Below are 19,702 nucleotides of genomic sequence, written 5' to 3'. Positions count from 1 at the left end.
GTGAAGCTGCAAAGCCTTGGAGTTTGCTGTCATGAGATGAAGCCCCCGTGGTGCCGGGTGCTGACGGTGTGCAGAATAGGCCATCACCAAAACAGTTTTCAATCTCAAGAGTGAGACGGGGAAGATTTGGTGATGGGGAACTAAGGGTTGCACGGGAAGCATTTGGGAGACCCAAGCACCTGGTGCAGGTCATGCCTCTCTGTTCAGGGACCTGCTGGAGGTGCTGGTTTGAACTTCCACGTGTGTTGGATCCCTACTGTCAAAGCAGACTGGGGATTTCAAGTCCTGCTTGCTAATCTTTCCCAGCTTTACAAAGCAACCTGTAGATCCAGCTTTACTGTCCCCCACTAAGAACAGATACTCTGTGGATACCCATGGTCAGACCCTTTTTGCACCAGGCTTCATCTACAGCTGTGAGGAGAAAGAGAAACCTCATCCCAACGGGCAACTCGGGCCACCCCAGATCTGACTTGCCACTGGAGAGGTCTGTCCCGCTCCACGGGAATGGTGATTCTGGGTGGGAGAGATCTGGGCATAAGCTCTACCCTAGTGTAGCATAAAAATAAATACAACTCGGTTTCCTAATTTCTCCTTCCTGAGCCTGGACCTGCAGGAGGGCTGGGCTGTGAGTCCCTGCCACAGGACACAGAGAGTCCATATCCATGTGCATGCATGGACAGTTGTGAGGGGGAAGCAAGAGCCCAAGAGAGGGTTTCCAACAGTCTGACTTAACAGCAGAGGCTCTGCATGAGTTTATACGGAGCAGAGAGGTGGTGGCAGACCTCCATGCAGAAGGACACCCCACCAGCACAAGCACAGATGCCTGCACACACCAGAGCATGTCAGCATGGGATCCTGCGTGCATCAGCACGGCCCTGGGTCTGCACTCCTGGGCAGCACGGGGAGAAGCCTGCGCTAATGCAGGTGGCCTCTACGGATGAGATCCAGCAGACACTAACACTGTGCAGGAGGAGGTCTCTTTAGAAAGCTCTACCAGCCAAGCAATCCTAGGAGCTCCTGCTGCCAGGTGGAGATACCACCCAAATGAGCAAACAAGTGCTTTGGCTGATATCAGGTACTCCCAGCTCCTCCAATGACATTGGATGTCCTTGAATAAAGACTTTTTTGGTCTCTCTCTTGCAAGACTGGTACAAAAAGGGTTTTACAGCCCTACCAAGGTTGTTAAACTGGCATGAGCTTTATGTGAGAAGACCTGGTCTAAGATTCTTCTTGTCACTCAGGTCAGCCATGCTGGAGGACCTGTTTCTAATTCATGTGGCTTTCTCTCATCCAGTACTCCCAAACTCATAGGAAAAAATCTCTCTTACTGAGGGACATTGCAAACTCCAGGTTCCTGACCACCAGGAGAAGCTTGCTCAGTTATTCTCCATCTCCCCTTCCCTAGCTGCAGATGTAAAAAAAAAAAAAATGCCACAGATGACGGATGCCAATGCCCAACCAGCCTTTTGTCACTAGCACGGGGTGGAGGTGGGGGGCATGTTAGCCTTCCCAATCAATCCCTGCAACACGATGCGTCATGAGTCCTTGTGAAGATATGACGTGTTCAAAATCAGCTCGTTTGACTGGTGTCTGGACACTAACACTGTGTGGAGTCCCTCCTAGGATGAAGCCCTGGATGACCCCATGCTGGTTTTATGAGGGGGCTTTGCTTAGGATATTGGCTAATTGTAGGGCTCCTGTTGGCAAAGCCAAGGAAGCATTTGGTCATTCCCTCAGCTGTGAAACGTGATGTCTAGAGGAGCTGGACAGTAAACATCACCCCCATCAGCAACCACGCATTCTGCTATCGATGTCTCCAAGCTGAAACTATTGCCTCCACCAGCTCTTCTCCTTCAGTCTTGTCCTGTTGTGGGTCTAGCTCCTTCTATGTCTTTGGGCAAGCCCCTGTGCCTTGGGTTATTTCTTTTTGCAACACAGAAAGGTGTATTGGTCTAGATAACAACGTCAAAATTAGTGTGATAAACGTGTGTGCCCATGTGTACAATACAAACCAGATTCAGCCACTCAGTCACCCCGGCTCCACCAAGAACACAAGTACAACCGAGTTGCTGTCTTCACTTCACTGTCAAAAATGGGTCCCCTTGGGATAGATGAAAAGCTCTGAGCCGACAACGTGCGCTCGCAGCCCAGAAGGCCAACTGTATCCTGGGCTGCATCACCAGCAGCGTGGCCAGCAGGTCAAGGGAGGTGGTTCTGCCCCTCTGCTCTCCTCTGGTGAGACCCCTCCAGCTCTGGGGTCCTCAGACATGGACCTGTTGGAGCGGGTCCAGAGGAGGCCATGAAAATGACCTGAGGGGTGGAACGCCTCTCCTATGAAGAAAGGCTGAGAGAGTTGGGGTTGTTCAGCCTGGAGAAGAGAAGGCTCCGGGGAGACCTTGTTGCAGCCTTTCAGTACTTAAAGGGGGCTTATAAGAAAGATGGGGACAGGCTTTTCAGCAGGGCCTGTTGTGACAGGACGAGGGGGAATGGTTTTAAACTAAAAGACAGTAGATTCAGACTAGATATAAGGAAGAAATTTTTTACGATGGCGGTGGTGAAACACTGACACAGGTTGCCCAGAGAGGTGGTAGATGCCCCATCCCTGGAAACATTCAAGGTCAGGTTGGACGGGGCTCTGAGCAACCTGGTCTAGTTGAAGATGTCCCTGGTCATTGCAGGTGGGTTGGAACTAGATGACCTTTAAAGGTCCCTTCCAACCCAAACTATTCTATGATTCTATGATTCTGTTAGGAGATAAAGACCTCAGGAATGGTCCAACCCTCTTAACTTTGAACATCCAGAGAAGATGGCAACTTCTCTGATGTGTCTTGAGTTCCTGTCTGGCACAGGCTGAACCTTTCCTCAAGAGCTTCCCATTTCTCTTTATGGGCAACAAAGTGAGATGCAGGTGACTGCCTCAGACTGCCAAATCAACCTTGTGGGCACCTAAAGGCAGGTGAGATGAATACCATCCTTACTGAATTTGCTGGACTTCAGTTCAAGCCAAGGGAGCTGAGATTTCTCTGTGTATTTTCTGAGCCGCTGCCGCTGGTGACTTCAGGTTTCCCACAAGACCCATGATATCCAGGGTGCCATTTAGTAGGGAAATGACCACAGAAGAACGGAGACATCAGAAAGTCTGGGGCCAGGCTTTGAATCTGAAAAACCCTGGACGTGGCATCTCCTGAGGATGTGAGGAAGCCTGAGAAGCAATGGGCTATTTCGCAAATTCGGACCTCAAAGTGAATCTCCATCTTTGAGGATGGAGACTTCACCTTGGACTAATAGGAACAAAAGCCTTTGGGGACATAAGCAACCCAGAGGTGAGTTTTGAGTGTCCCCACAAACCAGATTTTGAGGTCTGGTAGACTATTTGAAACAGGCTAGCTCAGATTAAAATTATATGAGAAGCTCAGATAGAAATGGGAGTTCCAGTGATGCTCCAGCTGCCTCCCCCATCTCAAGGGCTGGAGCTTGATTATTCCAGTAATCCCAGGTTACTCCTTTCAAAATTAAAGAATAATTAAAGAAGTGCTCTCCAGGATGCCAAGGCAAAGGTTAGCGCTGGGTCTCGCTCAGAGGAACATGTATTTCACACAGCAGACCCAGGAGTGACAAACCGTAATTAACATCTGGGAGTAACAGGCAAGGATTTGGAGAGGCAAATATTCCTATTGTAAATTAAATATCAGTTTGGTCAGAGGATCATTAAAAATATGCTTTCACCTGCTCCTAATTATTTTCCCCACTACAATAGGTGTTTGTTTCCACTCACAGGAAGCCGGAGCTGTAAGACACGGTGTGCGGAGGGTGGAATTTGCCTCTCTGAAGTAGCTCTGACCTGCTCACACGCAGGGCTTCATGAGGGCAAAAGCCTTCTGCATAAAGGTGCTTTTTACTCCCATGTAAAGCTCAGAGCACCTGAAAAATTGCATATATTAATCTGCACCCTGGTCGGTGCTGCTGAGCTGGTGCAAGCTGCTGGCTGGCTCTGCCTCCTGCCCCAGAGGTGGCTGCAATCCAGCTGCAGATCCAGCTGCAGATCCAGCCCTCCCCATGTGTTCGTGTGCAGGCAGTGTGTGTTCATGCATCTATGCAAATACACGAGCAACGTGCACGGAGAGCTCTTCGCAGTTTTTACTGCATCCAAATATCACCACAAAAATAAAATTTGAAAAAAAAAAAAAGAAAAAAAGAAAAAACATTTTTAAGCCTTCAAAACAAACGTTCTTTTCAACCCACTGGCAATTACAGAGAGGTCCTGATCCTTTCTGCATGTTACTGTCAAACAAGTTTTCAGTAGGATTCAATAAAGTGATCTGACATTTCTTTGGAGATCTTTACACACAGTAGCTCAAGCCAGGAAAGAACTTTACTTCTGGCAGCTATGTGAATATTTTATTTTGCCCAAAGCTAGACAGGTGTGATCAAGAAGAACAGGGGGAAAAATATATTAGCAAAAGGCCTTTCAGTGGCAATACAGGTGTTTGCTGGAGTGCAGTCGGTTTGCGTTGTGTGTTTTTTTTAAAAGAAGAAAATCGTAGCAGGGCAAGATTAAAGGCACAGTACATTTATTTCTCATAGACTGAAAGTTAGGAAAGCATTAAAAAAAGAGGTTACAGGACTGGGTGAGTAAGTTGCTAATTCTGAATTTCTAACCAGCAGCTGTCAGCCGTTGCCACTGAAAAGGGTGTTTTTAACCAGATCTTCAGTGGGGATTAAGCTCCTCATTCCCATAAGCTTGAAGAGACTTTGGCACATTAGATATGCCCTGGATCTGAGCCCTTCTCACCAGGCATTGGGGAGTCACTGAAGAGTTAATGGAGTTTATAATTCACAGAACAAGTCAATACACTCATTCAAATAGTTACAGAAAGGTCACAGGCTGAGATGCCTGAAAGCTGCTTAAGCAACAATTTTTTGCTCCTAGGGTAAGCCAAAACACAGGACACGTTTCCTGGAAGAGGTCGGAGATGTTGCTAAAGCACCAGGACGGGGGGAAGGAGCTGCACGGGTTGTTGGGGATCTGGGAAGCCAACTCCCAAGTCAGGGGCTCAGGAATTTTGTTAAAGAAGAGGTGAAGAGGTGGCTTGAGCAAAATTTATAATCAAGGGGATGTAGGAAAAGGGTCTTTAATTCAGCAGTAAGGACAAAGCGTGACAGAGGAGCTGGGGCCAGCCTTGAAGAGGTCTAGCAGGGGCGAAACCCCCCCAAATCCCACTTGGCAGCCTCTGTCCTTGGAGATGCCAGACAGCCTGGGACCGGGTCTGCAGCCCAAAGAGGGGATGCCAAAGAGCAAAGGTGGAGGACAGCTGGTCTGGAGGAAGGGAGCAGCTGGCCAACGGGCCAGGTTCACGTCATTGAGGAGGAGGGAGAAGGCAAAGCTAACGTGTCTGAACACCTCCAGTTGGAAGGTCACGCAAGATGTCGATGACAAATACGTGGTGACAGACCTGTAAATCAGATCACAAACACACACAGATTTTAAGTACAGTCCATAGTGATACCACACGGATAGTATCCAGCCATATTAATAAGTACTATATTAGTACTTATACTAGTACCCCTTAACATTACAGAATAGGTCACTCAAAACCTGACCTCACACCATTTAGTGTGAAAATCCAGCTTTCTAGGTCATAACCTCCATGGTCTATTTTATCCTCACACCAGTGTATACACAGGTTTTCAATAACCGCAGTGCCGCATTCACTAACGTCTCTCTCACATAGATGGACAAGATATCAGACTTGATGTTTCAAAAGCATCAGTGAGAGCAGCTCAACAAAAAAAAGGCATTTCAGGAACTGGAATCACTGAAGATAGATCTGGAAGGGACCTTGAGGGAGTCCCTCAATCAGTGTCGTCCATGACTTCATTTTGAACCCAGCCATAACCCCAATCAATTTAGGGAGCTTTCAGTGCAAAGCTGTTTTCTCGTTGGGGGGCTGTTTTCCATTCATTGGCTGCCTGAAGATGCACATACAGAAATAAGATGAGTAACTCCTATGTGACCTCCAGTTTGAATACCTTCTTCAATTAAGCGAATGCAAGAATTAAATACATCTCAGGACCAGCAGAGCCCACAACTCTCTAAATTCTCAAACACTGAGACAGGATTAAAATAATAAATGCAATAGCTGCTTTCTCCAACGTGTTGTAGCAATACCTGGTGGATAGGGTATCTCCGGATGTCCACCCTTCAACAAGAAATGCAAAAGAGGAGGAAGAGGATTGGGATGGGCACTTTGCCCTTTTGGCTTGGAAGAGCCAGTTGGCTAAATGGCTAAATATCATCTGCATCAGACAAAGTCCTTCTAAGTGCAAATATTTTATTAATTGAAAACACTGCTTCATGTGGACCAAAACTATGCACCATATTCTATATTTTCTACCTACATTTTATAGACAGGGTGATGCTCCACAAAAGGAGATAACATTCTCCTTGCTGTGCAGAGGAAAGGAGTAAACAGGATGATAGAGACTCTACCAGTCTAGTTTTGTATCTACTGCAGGGGCCTCAGTCACTGGTCTGGGTACGCTGCCACTGCTGGATTTGGAAGGGGGAGAAGGCCAAGTTTGTTCAGTGTTCATGGGCATGCCTACCTGGCTGGAGAACAGATCCTGGACCCTGCACCTGACCCATCCATGTCTATAGCATCAGTCCTGGCTGCAATGACACCAAGTCAACCCCAGGCTCATGGGATGACCGAGGGTCACTCCTGTATGGGTCCAAACCTTCATGAGATGTTTCATGAAGAACTTCAGGCTCCCTGTACAGTCATTGGAGGGAAACGGTACATTTCATCTCCTCCACTTTAGGCTATGGCAAGTCTCACTTTGGCTGTATTGATCACACACGCCCAGCACCACAGTGAGGCACGATGGATTCCAACTGCCATAACCAGATAAGAAATACCTCTAAGAGCCTTCAGAAGATTTGCAAAATGATCAGGTGCCTCTGGAAGGTGACTTGGGGCAAAAACCCAGCTTAGGAGTTCCAAATCTCCTTCTGGAGTTCTGCCCCTGAAGACCTAGGGATGCCAGACAGATGAGCTGGCAGTTCAACCACTTCTCTGAGATGCCCTCATCTGGCTAGTGTCTACTCTGTGACACCTGCTGAAGAGGGTGGGCTCACAGCACAGATTCCTGCTTTTCAAGAGGCAATGGAGGCTTTGAAGCTGATGAGCATAGACGGGATAGTAGAAAGGATACAGAGATAGGATGCAGAGAAAGACAGTCAAGGTCATTATTTGAACACAATGAGCGCTGGAGGAATCTGGTGTGGGTTCTGTCACCCCTTGGGACTATAGAGAAGATTAGGGACTGGCAGCCCTACTGTGACACGCCATCAGCTCGTGGGAGGCTGCACATACTGCAAGGACTGTGCTTCCACTGACAGGCCCTGTTTTCTTGCAAGATGAATTGTAGATTGAACCACACCAAGGTCCTCTCTCAGCCACTGGAAGAGTGTGACCTGCAAATGCGGAAGTCACTGTTTGGAGGTCAACCTGAGATGAGCTTAGCACTTTCAGCCAAAGGAAAGAGAAGAGTGAATCATGACAACAGGTCATCAGCAAACACTACCTGTTCTGGTAGAGAGACAACAACCAGGGAAACCCAGAGAGAAGCCACGTGGCTATCTGAACCCAATGTCTTCCCTTGCATTGATGTGGCATTCACCACAAAGTCACTTCTCTGGGCAAATTCTGAGCAACTGAGTCACCAAACTTTACTGCTTGTGATACCCCAGTCCCCTGCTAAATATTACCTGTGTGCCAGTAAAAGTGATGACTGGACAAGACATGGTACATTTTGCAGCTGGGAAACTGAGGCAGGAGGCTTTGCCTGCACCGCCAGCCAAGCAGGGGGCTGAGTCGCCTCCAGCCTCACAACTGGCCCAGGTTCTTCATCTGCAAACCCACCCTCCATGTTTCCAACAGGGATTTACAATCCCAAGAATGATTTTTTTTGCAGTCATCAGTCTCCTGAAGACAGCGCAGTGCCTCATGCCTATGATTTCCCTGCGTCACTAAAAACATCTGTTTTTATTTTGGGGAGGGGAGCACTTTTCTTGCTGTTTATGAAACACAGCCCCTTACTGAAGAGAGGGCTTCTTGCTCAGAGAGCTGCAGGATCTAAGGAGCCTCTCAAAAGCCTTTTAATTACGTTTGAAATAGGACAGGTCTCGCTCTTTGGGGAACATCATGAGACCTGAGAGCAGAAAAAAGCTGAGAGAGCTGGTCCCCACCGACTCCCAGCTCCAAGCCAAACAGGTTTGGCCAGCTCTAATTAAGGTAATTAATATCCTCAAGCCTGTTATTAAGCAAGAAGCAGTAAAAGGGAGTCTCTCCTTTACCTCGGGGTCCTGCCGAACGCCTCAGCCCAACAAGCAGCCCATTGTCAGCCGCGGGGCCGGATCCTGCCACCCAGGGAACGGTAGGAAGTCACCGGATGAGCCCCCATCCCCTTTTCGGTGCTGGGAAGCCAATTTCAGGCCATGTCCCAACACCTACATTGGACGCAATAATGGTTGGTGAGATATTTAGTCAGTGGGAGGTGTGGTTAGAAGGTGCTTGAAAGGTGGCCCAGCTTATTTGCTGTTCCCCAGCAAACAGGGTAGGTCAGGTGGGATCATCCATAGAGTAGGGTCAGGTCTACACATCACTCCCAGAGACTTGGAGTCTGAATTTGGACTTGAATTTGGACTTTTGGCCAGCAGAATGATGAACACAAAGGAGCATTGGAAAGGGAGCTCGTTTCAAAGACCCTGGTGGATCTTCAAAATAAAGTAATTAATAGGACACAATTTGAAATACAAGAGATATTACATTTAAATGTAAGAAAAAGCTTTTTCACTGTGAGGGTGGTCAAACAGTGGACCAGGTTTCCCAGAGAGGCCGTGGAGTCTCCAGCCTTGAAGATATGTAAAACCTAACGGAGCATGGCCCTGGGCAACCTGCTGTAGGTGGCACTCCTTGAGCAGAGGTTTGGACTAGATGATCTCCAAAGATCCCTGCTGACCTCAACTGTTCCATGATTCTGTGAAATTATATATATATTCAACAAACCTATGCAGCAAATTAAATGAATGTATAACATATTCCATGGTGGAACACAATGTATTCCGGTCCCTCCTTGGGTGATCAGACACCATCCACCCAGCTCTGCCGACGCAGAAGGAAAACACGAGATGCCCAAAGCAAGGGGCAGGATCTGGTCTCTGGTGCACAGCACATGCAAGAGAGATGCCCCGCTGCCAACCTCCCCTTTTGCTTGTGCAAAGAAAGGACCTGACAATTTTTTTTAACCTCATACCTGTCCGTTCAAGCCCTTTCCCCCCCTGCTGCCCCCAGGTCGGAAAATTCCTCCCAGAGGAAAGCACTGTTGCAATCTATTTTGGTTCTCAGTCAAGTGCAAGAGTTTGGTATTTTTCCACTGGAAATTCTTCTCTGATGCCTTCTTTCAAACATGCCTAGAAGGAAAATTTGCTTTTCCACTGCTGGCCTGCGAGAGCCCGAGGTGTCAGGCTGCCCGCAGGAATGTGGGGTTTGATACCGGTGAGCGAGTGATCTCGCAGGAGATGAGCAGCCCCCGGAGCAGCACGCCCAGTGAACGGCTGCTCCATCCCAGCCACCCTTAAAGAGGGAAAGAAAGAGCATGAGGGCTCAGAAAAGCAAGCAGCGATGTGGTCCTGGAGGGGTTCCCAGCGCTGAATGACATAGGGGTAAGTCCCCGTGATACCTGCACAAAGCAGGTGGTTGCAGCTGGCTCTTCTGCACAGCGAGAAACCACTTTCAGTCCAGAAATGGCACAAGTGAAGGACATCAGCTATAGCAGCTGTTATTGTGAGCTTGAGAAATCCCATCCCCATAATCTACAGGGCCTGGGTACCGCCTAGATGAAGATTTATATCTCCGTGGGGTCTGTCAAGCCTTGCTAATCTCAGGGGCTTCCTTGAGCCACCAGTGATAGTCACTGAAACGGAAAGCTTCAAAGACAGACCAGCAACATCTCAGGACCAGGGCAGGAGGTGGCAACGGCTGTGTGCTTGGTGGGTTATCAGCGAAGATGGACTGTTGCAGGATTTAGTTTCTGCACTTTAACTGGTTTCTCCTGGTCATGTGCAAACAGGGGTTTTCCTCCCTGGAAGAATACACTTCTGTTTTGCGTTTGCAGGAGGACAAAATCCTCATGCTAACGCCATTGCTAACTGGAGTAGGAGTTCTTGCCCCCAAAATGCATGAGCTCACACCAGCAAAACCAGCAGCTGTTCCTGGCAGGGACAAACCACCGCGGTCTCAGCTTTCAACTGCAGTAAATAGGCAGATGCGGGCCTGGAAAATTTCATCCCAACTACTGAAAGTTTGGCAAAGTTTGAAGAAACTGGAAATACCATCTTCTAATGGGAAGTGTCAGACCAAGCTCCCCCAGAGTTGGACAGAAACCAGGACGCAGTGCAAGCTGCAGCCCGCTGCTCTCTCAATCCACCTCTGCGGTCGGGACCCCCCTTACAAAACAGAAACCGGCCTTTGATCTCCACGCCAGGGCTCACATCGGCAGGAAGATGCTCCTCACGCTTGGAGAGGTCGGAGGCACTTGGTGGGACCTCGGGGCCATGTCTGTGTCCTGGGGCACTCGGGGAAGCGTGCTGCCGTGGTGGGGGGACAGACCTGCCCAGATCCAGCTGCGTCGGCCCCGGGGCAGGTGTTGAGTGAGACCCAGGCTGGCCCTGGTCCCCCAGCCAGGTCATCTCCTTTGGTGGTCGGCGGGGCTCCGTGCTGCAGCTCTAATTGCTGCCTGTTGACACATTTCGTGTTGCCAACACACTGCTCTGCGATTGCAGCTGTTTGCAAGATCCAGCCCTTCCTCGGGCAGCCCTGCCTGCTCTCGCCGGAGCCAGACTGGCCCCCTGCCCTCTTCCATCTCCTTCCTCGCATTCGCCAGTGCCCCCCTCTTTGCTCCCAGACCTCCCTGACACCAGACCTTCTCTGACATCGCCTACGCGACACAAATGCCACCCAAAGCCCTCTTGCAGAGCAGTCTGTTCGCGCAACATTTGCTCTCGGCTGGTTCCCGAGCTTGGCTGCTCCTAGGGCCGTTTCATACACCACCACCCCCCTTTCCCATGCTCTTCTGGATGATGCCACCAGCTCCTGTCTCTTCTTCTCTTGCTCCCAGGTCCTGAGGGTCACCCTGGTTGTGTGTCAGCTCTACTCTCGAGCAAGATAACACCTTCCTCCAAGCAAAGACTGGCTCTTTGCAAAGGCTGCACAGGCACTGACTGCACCATGTTGGCTCTAACGCTATCCCTAAAAGCCCCGCATCACGACACCGAGAACATAGCACCCAGTCCTTGGTGATGGGGCAGCTAAAACCCATCCATCTGGGAACTGGGAGCTGAGTGAATGGGCCTGCCTCCATGCCATCCAGCTCTCCGACCCTCCAACAAGGGGGGCTGCATCCAAACTGCCTCCCGGGCCAGGACGTGGTCTGTGGTCCCCTCCCTGTGTCGTGGAGATTGCTTGGGAGAGCCCTGGCTGGCCCAGGTCCAAACCACATCAGTGAGAATCTCCAACAATTTCAGATCATGGAGAACTGAGTTCCTGTGAACTGCAGAGCAGTCCCATCCACGCTGCCCACTGGGAAGAGTCACCATCACATCCCGTCCCAAAATCTTGCTAGTTGGCACAGGTCAAGGTAATGGCTTAGAGCACACCATGGGTTGGAGCAAATGACCTCTGGAGGTCCCTTCCTACCCAAATTATTATTCTACGAGTCTAAGGCAGTCGTAAGGAGGAGAAACCCCCTATAAAGGACTTCAAAGCCCTCCAGCGGGGGACTTCTCCACCATCCCGGCCAGGCACAAACCTTCACTGCACCAGGTTCACGCCCCTGCAGTACTGAAGAAGACAGGCACAGACCACTTTGAACACAACCTGCTGAAGCTTTACAGGGACAGATAAAACATTTATGTGTCAGCGGAAAAGATAATACAGGAATAATTAAAAAAATTAAAGCTTTGCCTAAGATGGGTGTTTGCCCTGCGGAACAGAGGTCAAGATTTCAGCAGGTTTCAAAAGCAAACTGGACATTGATATAGATGGAGATGCAGAAGGGTAACCTTTCTGGTGCCCAGCAGGGAGCAGAAGCACCAGCTCTCCAATGACCGGCATTTCAGGATGTGATTTTGGAAACAAGAATCTCTTCATTTGGAGATATCTGCTATCTTTTTTTTTTTTTTTTTTCCCTGCTCAGGTATGAGTTTGTGAGCACGGAGCCTCATTCAAAGTCCATGAGAGCTTTGCATTGACTTCAAGAAGCTTTGGATCAGGCACAGAGTGAACTCAAAACCAACATCTTTGAGCTTCCTAAAGAGAAATTCCCTCTCTTAACATTTCTGAAGCGAAGCAAACACTTTAGCACAGTGGCTGCTTTCAGAGCCAGGCTCAGGTACACACCGTCAAGTACATTTGCTACAGCAGAGGAGGAAGCTCTCCACATGAGTATGGGTTTTTTGGGTGGTGGAGGAGAAATCTCTTCAACAAAAAGTGTCTGAATGGATAAACATCCTTCCTCGACATAGTCCAGCCCTGATAAGGTCCCAGAACTAGACGGGCAGAATCTCTCCAGAAAGTTTCTCTCATTCCCTCTTGGGCAGATGCCAGTTACTCAACCTGGGTAATAATTTGCTTTGAGAGTAAGTGCACCCAGATCCCTCATGCTTCACCTGTGTCCTTGCTGGAAAATTAAGATGAGCGATCAGGGGACCACGCTGGCACCGAGAGCGGCCGTTTGACACAGCCCTGCTCCCATGGGGATGTCCACATCGGGTTGTCCATCATCTACTGCCAGGTTAGGGATGGGGACTTGCTGCATCCCCAGGATGCTAACAGGCACTACAACAACAACCGGTGTATAAAGCGAGGAAATCGATGCACAGCGTTGTTCCCATGAAGACGATCATACTGCTGGGGAAAGTCTGATTATATCATAAATTTCTGGCTAGGAAAAAATGGGAGGTAGATGTGCCAGCAGAGGGAGTTTGCCGGCTCGCAAACCTGCCGGAGCGGAGAGCCAACAATCTGTCGAGAGAGATGGAAGGAAAATGTACAAACACCAGATCTATATTTTTTTAAACAGATTAATTAAATCAAACCAATTCACATCACTTCATGCATTCAGCAGCCCGTCACGAAGTAAAACAAAGAGGAGGAAAAAAGCAGAAAAATAGAGACAGGCCAACTCCGCTACCTCTGATTAAGCCGATGCAAATTCTGCACCCTGTGAAGCGCGGAGGCTGCCAGCCTCCCCCCCGTGCCCTACCGAAGGATGCACAACGCGCTGGGGAAGCCCATCCAGATGCCTGCAGGGAGAGACAAGTGGCTAATTAGAGTCCTGACCATGAAGAGCGCTCACCAGCTCTCTGAGGGACTCTCCCAAAAAACAAAGATACAGTGCCAAAGAAAAAACATGCCAAGCACAAGCTGGGAGCTCCAGTCACACCATTCTTTTCCATTATTTTTTTTTTGTTTGGTGTTTTTTTTTTTCTTTTCCTGGTGGTGCGATAATTTTTAAGTAATTATCATCTTCGGTTGCCAGGTCTTAACCATCTCATAGCAGCACAGGGCTGACAACTCAAATATTCATCAGCTGACAAGTGAGGGAGCCCAGAGAGGGATGAGCTGGTCGGGAACAGTGAGGATTTCAAACACGTGTAATCGTTTTAGCCATCTAGACTTCGGAGGCAGCCCTTTTCTTTCAGTCAACTTTGAATTTGTAGCGTCCGGCTTTTTCAAGGTCTGCCATGCTTCTTTATGAGCTAAAAGCTGCTGGTTTCTCAAAAGGAAAGTCATGATTTCTCCAGAATTTCAGGAGCCCAGAAGTTGGCACGGCAAGAGGAGAAATACCAGGAACCCCAAGAATCACACAGCGGTTGGCAATGCTGAAACCATATTCCCCAGAAAAATAATTGTGGAAAAAACTGAAAAAAATTAGTGGGTAGACAGCCCTACTGAGGTTTTCCCTAAACCAGAGGTATTTATTTTGCAGTTCAGAATAACTGAGAAGCTTTGAAACTGCTCCTGGCATTTTTTGCAAGTGGGAAACTGGTGCCCAGAATGATCAAATCTTATGTTTCTGAGCGCAGCCATGAATGTTTTACCCCTGTTTGGGGCTCTCTGGCCGCTCTCATTTGGACTTGCGTTGGGGGAGATTGCTAAGCTCAGTTTTGGTGATGCACCCAAAACCAGCAGCTATTTTTCAACTGCAGAATTAGGTCCAAAATGCAGCGATTTAGCAGCAATGGTTAAAACAACCCCTGAATTTCTCATCCTTAACCATATTTCAGAAAGGGCTGCCATGGAGTAACCAAATGTACCAGCAATTGTTTTCACAGATGATACTTCACTCCATCTTCTGTTATCTTTTAAATCTCTTTGAAAAATGTTCCTATCCCCATTTCACTTCTTGTCCTCAATTAATTTTATCCCCCTGAAGTCCCCACCAAAGTTCCCCACTGAAATATTTCTGCCATGGGCTAAATCAAAACTTTATTTGCAGAAATCCAGAAGGGACAAAGGCTTTTTGCAATATTTTTGTACTATCCTTTGCCAGTTTATTCCACTTGGGGTTACCAGGCAAAATTATCACCAGTTTAGGCCACCAAAAATGTTATTCAGAGAGCAGCTGAGTGTGAGGTTGTGTTTTGGACAATTTTTTGAGTGTTTTTTATTTCATAAAGTAATAGAGCTTTCCTAGGCACATCTCAGTTCACACCAAACTTGCCAGGAAATATTCTTTTATCCCAGAATTTCTAATTAAAAGCAAAGGAGAAATGTCCACCCCAAGAGTAATTCATACCCACTCTAAAGAGTAATTAAGTACTTGCACTGTCAAATCGCTCCCTTCTTTAAAGAGTTTATGAGAAGGGCAAGGCAGAGGACAGAAAGAGGCTTGAACTTGGATCTCTGACCTTGGGAAGGGCTCATCTGTCCACCAGTCATCCTCCCATAGAGCTGCTCTTTGCTCTTTTCTTGATGGCCTGGAGCTCACGAGGAATGGGAAAATTTCTATTGTTCTAATTATTTCCCACCCTGTTCAAGCTGGAAGGCATCTATGCACCCCACACAACCCACTGGCCCCAAAGGGATGGGAATAAAAACCCATTCTCATCCTTGTGGAGGATCCTCCCAAGGCACGGGGGCAGGGGACACGGGAACGGGAGCCTGGGTGGCCCTGCCAGTGTCAAGCCAGCCTTTTCAGAAGTCTTTAAATAGTACTTAGGGCTGGATTTGCTGGCACATTTTTTATTTTTTTTAATGCAGAGTATTTCTTTCTTGGCGCTCAAGAGGCATCAAATCAATTACTTAATCCGGCAGATCTGCATCAGTAAATCATCCAAGTGTATTGGCCAAAAGGGGTGGGGAAGAAAAAAAGGGAAAAAAAATCAACTCCTGGTTTCCAGTCTAAACAATCGTATTGCTCGACAGCTCCAGGAGTGGGCTTGTAATTCACCCATTGAGTCGGAGACTAATGAAAATAACCCCAGACCACACAGCTGGTGTAATATTTTCTATTCCACGCAGAGCCCACGCGGCTGGGCTGTATCTGTGCAAGAAGAAAATGAGCACAGATGCTCTAGTGAGGACCTGGAGTGTGGTCCCACCGCTACTAGTTGCAACTGAGGTGGGATTCATCCCACCTAACATTAGGGATGAAATTCAGCTGACAAATTAAGACATCCAAACTGAGGTGCCCATAGCGGACGTCTTCTTAGGCACCTGGTGTCTGAGCTCCCATTGAAACCAGTGGAGATTCTGGGCTTCATCCAGGCACCTAAACCTCAGAGAATTCAATCTGAACGACTTTTTCCATAATGACCTGAGCTCCTGAGCAAAGATGTGTTGAAAACCTCTGCCCCGACCATCATCCAAGGAGGCAGCAGCCTGCAAAGAGGTAGACTCAAGCATTGCCAGTGTTTGGGATTATCTGTCTGTCTGGATTGGCTCCATATGATACAAACACAAACACGCTGAAAATGCCAGGAATTGCCCCATTTTGCTTCAGGGAGGGCCGTAATTAGATAATGTCTGTACCGCGCTCGGAGACGATCACACGAGAGAAGCCACAGCACTGCAAAGCATTAGAAGCATTTCAGAGCCGGGTTTGTCACTCAAGAGGTAAATGATCTGGGGGAAGATGGCAGCTTGCCACAAAAATGTTCTCGATCTTCACATGGCATTCAGAGCTTAATGCCTCAGACGTGTCCCAACATGGAACTCGAAGCCTGACACGCTTCGCAGTGTTTAACACCATGTTTGGGGGTTGGGAAGGCCTGGAGTGGACAGGCATCCATTCAAACCGATGGCAGCATCTCCTGGGGAATTCCAGTGGAGAAACCAAACATTGCATGAGAAAAGGGGTCCAACGGCTCAACCCAGAATTAGCCGATCCCGCTTACTTCAAGGGCTTAAGAGACCATGTTGGTTGGGAGCACCATTGCCCAGGATGGGAACACCTCCAAGAGGAAAGCCAGAGATTTGGTGGGACAAATTGTCTTGGGAAGGTGCCTCTCTCTGTTGACCGTGGCAGTTGCCTAAATGGGAACATCTCCAGGAGGGAAGTCGGAATTTGGTGGGACAAGTTGCCTTGGGAAGGTCCCTCTCTCCACTGACCATGGCCAGGGAGAGGGTTTGTTTCCACCTCAGGGAATGAATCTGTCCTTGGTGGGTGCACCCTGGAGCAGAGAAGAGGCAGGCAGGCAGGCTGTAAGATGGACCTTGTGGCGGTTCAGGAAGATTTCCGCTAGTGTTTGCATTCAGCTATTTTTAGTTTAAAACCACTGAATGGTAAAAAGACAAAATTAAAGAAAGCAATCCTTCATGCATGGAAGCATTTTGGGTTTGGAAATAATGATTTGTCAAACCCAAGGTAGACTAGGTCAATACCAGAGAATAAGGTGGAGCAGGCTGGTGGGAGAAGGATGGGGTGGGACGTGGGTCAGTGCTTGTTTTGGGACACACGCCACCCCTTACTCAGGGCACCCTCTCAACTACATCTCACTGTGTAACAGGAGTAGATTCAACACCTTGGGAGATTTCAGGCTGTGAGAAGGCTGTACCCCAGGTACCGCTCAACAAAGCATTGCTCATTCAGAAATAACCATCTCCACCTCCATCAGCAGAGAGGAGACACAGAGAGCTGGGCAAAACCAGAGGAACCAACAGGATCGTCTTTTCTCAAGTCCCAAAGGATTCAAGCCAGGGAATTGCACTAAAGGCAGTTTATCCTACAGTCTTGCTGGCCGGGGTCCAGCTGAGCACATCCAGCACTCCCATGGGGACCAAGACAAGGCACAAGCCAAGTCAAAATGGGACTTAAACACCGGCTCACAGGGAAATGGTTTTGGAGGGCTTTTCCAAACCAAGAGATGGGAAATTCACTTGTTGTGCAATTAATGTGCAGGAGGTAAAGCGAATCCTCCCTCCTTTCCCACTCGTCACCTCCTGCCTTTCTCTCAGCCAGGTGGGTGACGTGCTTTGGCACCAGCAGAGCTCCCCAGCCCATTTGGAAAGGTCGCAGCTCCTCAGCGTGTCCATGCACATATTAAAAACACCCGTGCATTGCTCCTGCAAAGTCATCCCCAACGGAGATCTCCTCTCATGAAGATGTGTTGGATCAGGCCGAGGCGAGAGGGCACCCTGGGCTCAACAGATCGATGCAATCCTGGTCTTGAAGCCAATTAATGCTGACTCCATTTTGGACCATCCCATGGGTTCTCCAGGGCAGAGACTAGGCATAGTTTGGGGACAGGTCACTCCAGTGACTCAGTATGAACTGGAAAGCAATTTCAATCCTTCCTCCGTGTTTGGTCCACCAGCATTATCCCAGCAGGCTTTACACCTTTGAATACCCCAAAAGCAGGCTTAAGCAGGACCCCAAGACTGCAGCAGACACTCACTCCCCACTGTGTAGCACCTAGCCCTGGATCCTGGTCTACAGCTCTATAACACAGCGATTATTTTGGATGGTGGTGGTAGAATTGCAAGTCCTGGGCTTTGCCCCACTCATAGCCAAAGAGGTCGATCCAAAGTGGGTGTCCCAGTCTCCCTGGCTGTCTCCTCACAGCACCCACAGACCCCTGGAGCAAGTTTCCTGCCCTTGGCTGAGCTGACACCCAGGAGCTGAAGCACCCACCACGCTGAAATAGCTTTGTTAAGGCTCAGCCATGGTGACAGCCACATTGGACAAAGCTCCCGGGCTTTGCAGAGCTGACAGCGTGGGGTGAAAAGCCCCGTTTTATCAAGCAGCAAAATCCCAACTGCTCTGAGAGGGACTCGGTGGCCTGGGAGACATCTCCTGGCAAGCGATGGCAGGGGAGAAAAGGAGGATTATTCCCCATTTGTTAAAATAAACAGATTATTTGGGCAGCCTGGGAGATTGTCCTGCACCACACCAAGTGCAGCTGCCACAAAGTGGCATCTGGCATCTTCAGTCCACCAATACCTTTGGGGTTTGGGCCACTGAAGAGGAACATGTCAGAATTCAGCCTTTCCTCACAAAATCAGCAATATTCCCAAACAGCCAGCCCTCAGTCTCTTTGTGTCCAGCTTTCCTCAGGAAGTCTTAAGTGCCACAGGTCACCTTTTTTCAGGGAGGAAAGGTGGGGATGGTTCCAACCGGCTTTGCCGAGGAGGTCGCAACATGCCCCGTTGGCCTCCCAGCCCTGCTGACCACCAGACCCCTCCGCCCAGGGCACCCCAGATGTGCCCAAGGAGCTATGCTGGCTCCATCCCGGGACATGGCGTGTCAGCACGCAGAGGGATCACGGTGCTGAGACACCTCATCAGCAAGGTGGTTATGGAGAGGAATTTTCCAAATGGCATCAAAAGACAAATTCGAAGAGCAGGAAAGGCCAGACGTTGCACATGGAGCAAAGCTGATGATTCTGCAAGCAGAATCCGGAGCCAGGGAAATCTGCAGGACGCAAAGGGAGAGGAGGAGAAGGTGACCTCTCTGTTCAGTCCATGCCCAGGGTGAGGTCAGGGTGAACCTGGCCATGGAAAATACACGCAGGTGGTCCATGGGGTCTGGACACAAGAGATGGGGCTGTTAACCCAAACTGCCACAAGCAAGCTGCCTTTGGCTGCCTCAGTGCCTCAGTTTCCCTACCTGTACATATAGGATAAATCCCCAACCTTGCACCGTTGGCAGAGAGAAGGTGCCTTTCCACACGTCTGTCTTCACCTGCACATCTTCAGCTAAAACGCTGTTTGGGAGGACATGACAAGGTGATGCCAAGGCTGTTTGCCAGCCTGCCCGGCAGCAACAAGCTGGTTTGACAGCCAGGCATGACAGGGAAAGAGGAGAAGTACGGCTGGCTGCCTGTCTTGGGAGCAAGGCAAGACACTGAGGATATCCATGGATTTTATCTGAAACGCCCGTATGGGAGCTGGCCAAGGAGCATGGGTGGCCCACAACTCCTTACCATGCCCAGTATCGCTCTGCAAAACCCAATCCCCTGCTCCAGAGACTGTTTTAGGGGATAAAACCCTGAAAACTTGCCTGTTGCCTGGTGCCCAGGGTGGTGACTGGGAGGGGACATTTTGGGGTCTTTGCACATCACTTAGAGAGGGGTTTATTCCCCAGGCACTCGCTGGCATCTCCTGGGATGTTGTAACTCACCACAGATCATCACCAT

The sequence above is a fragment of the Calonectris borealis genome, chromosome 2 (genome assembly GCF_964195595.1).
Source record: "Calonectris borealis chromosome 2, bCalBor7.hap1.2, whole genome shotgun sequence".
NCBI lineage: Eukaryota > Metazoa > Chordata > Aves > Procellariiformes > Procellariidae > Calonectris > Calonectris borealis.
Note: the sequence above shows the minus strand (reverse complement) of the source record.